Genomic DNA, 222 nt, shown 5'->3' with positions numbered 1-222 from the left:
ATTTCTGAGCACACACATATATATGTAAGTAAATAAGTCAATAAACTAAAATATTTGCTTTTTATTGATAAACAATTTATAAGAAGAATTCTATAAAAACTTTATATGGTAATTATCTCTATTAACATTTACAACTCATTTAATCAGTGTAACCAAATTAAGATTAAAATTTGTAATATCTATGCACATATAAGGGACATCCCCTGGAAATCATATACTTGA

The sequence above is a fragment of the Teleopsis dalmanni genome, chromosome 1 (assembly GCF_002237135.1).
Source record: "Teleopsis dalmanni isolate 2A chromosome 1, ASM223713v2, whole genome shotgun sequence".
Lineage (NCBI taxonomy): Eukaryota > Metazoa > Arthropoda > Insecta > Diptera > Diopsidae > Teleopsis > Teleopsis dalmanni.
The sequence above is the reverse complement of the archived record's forward strand: the minus strand, read 5'-3'. Positions refer to the sequence as shown.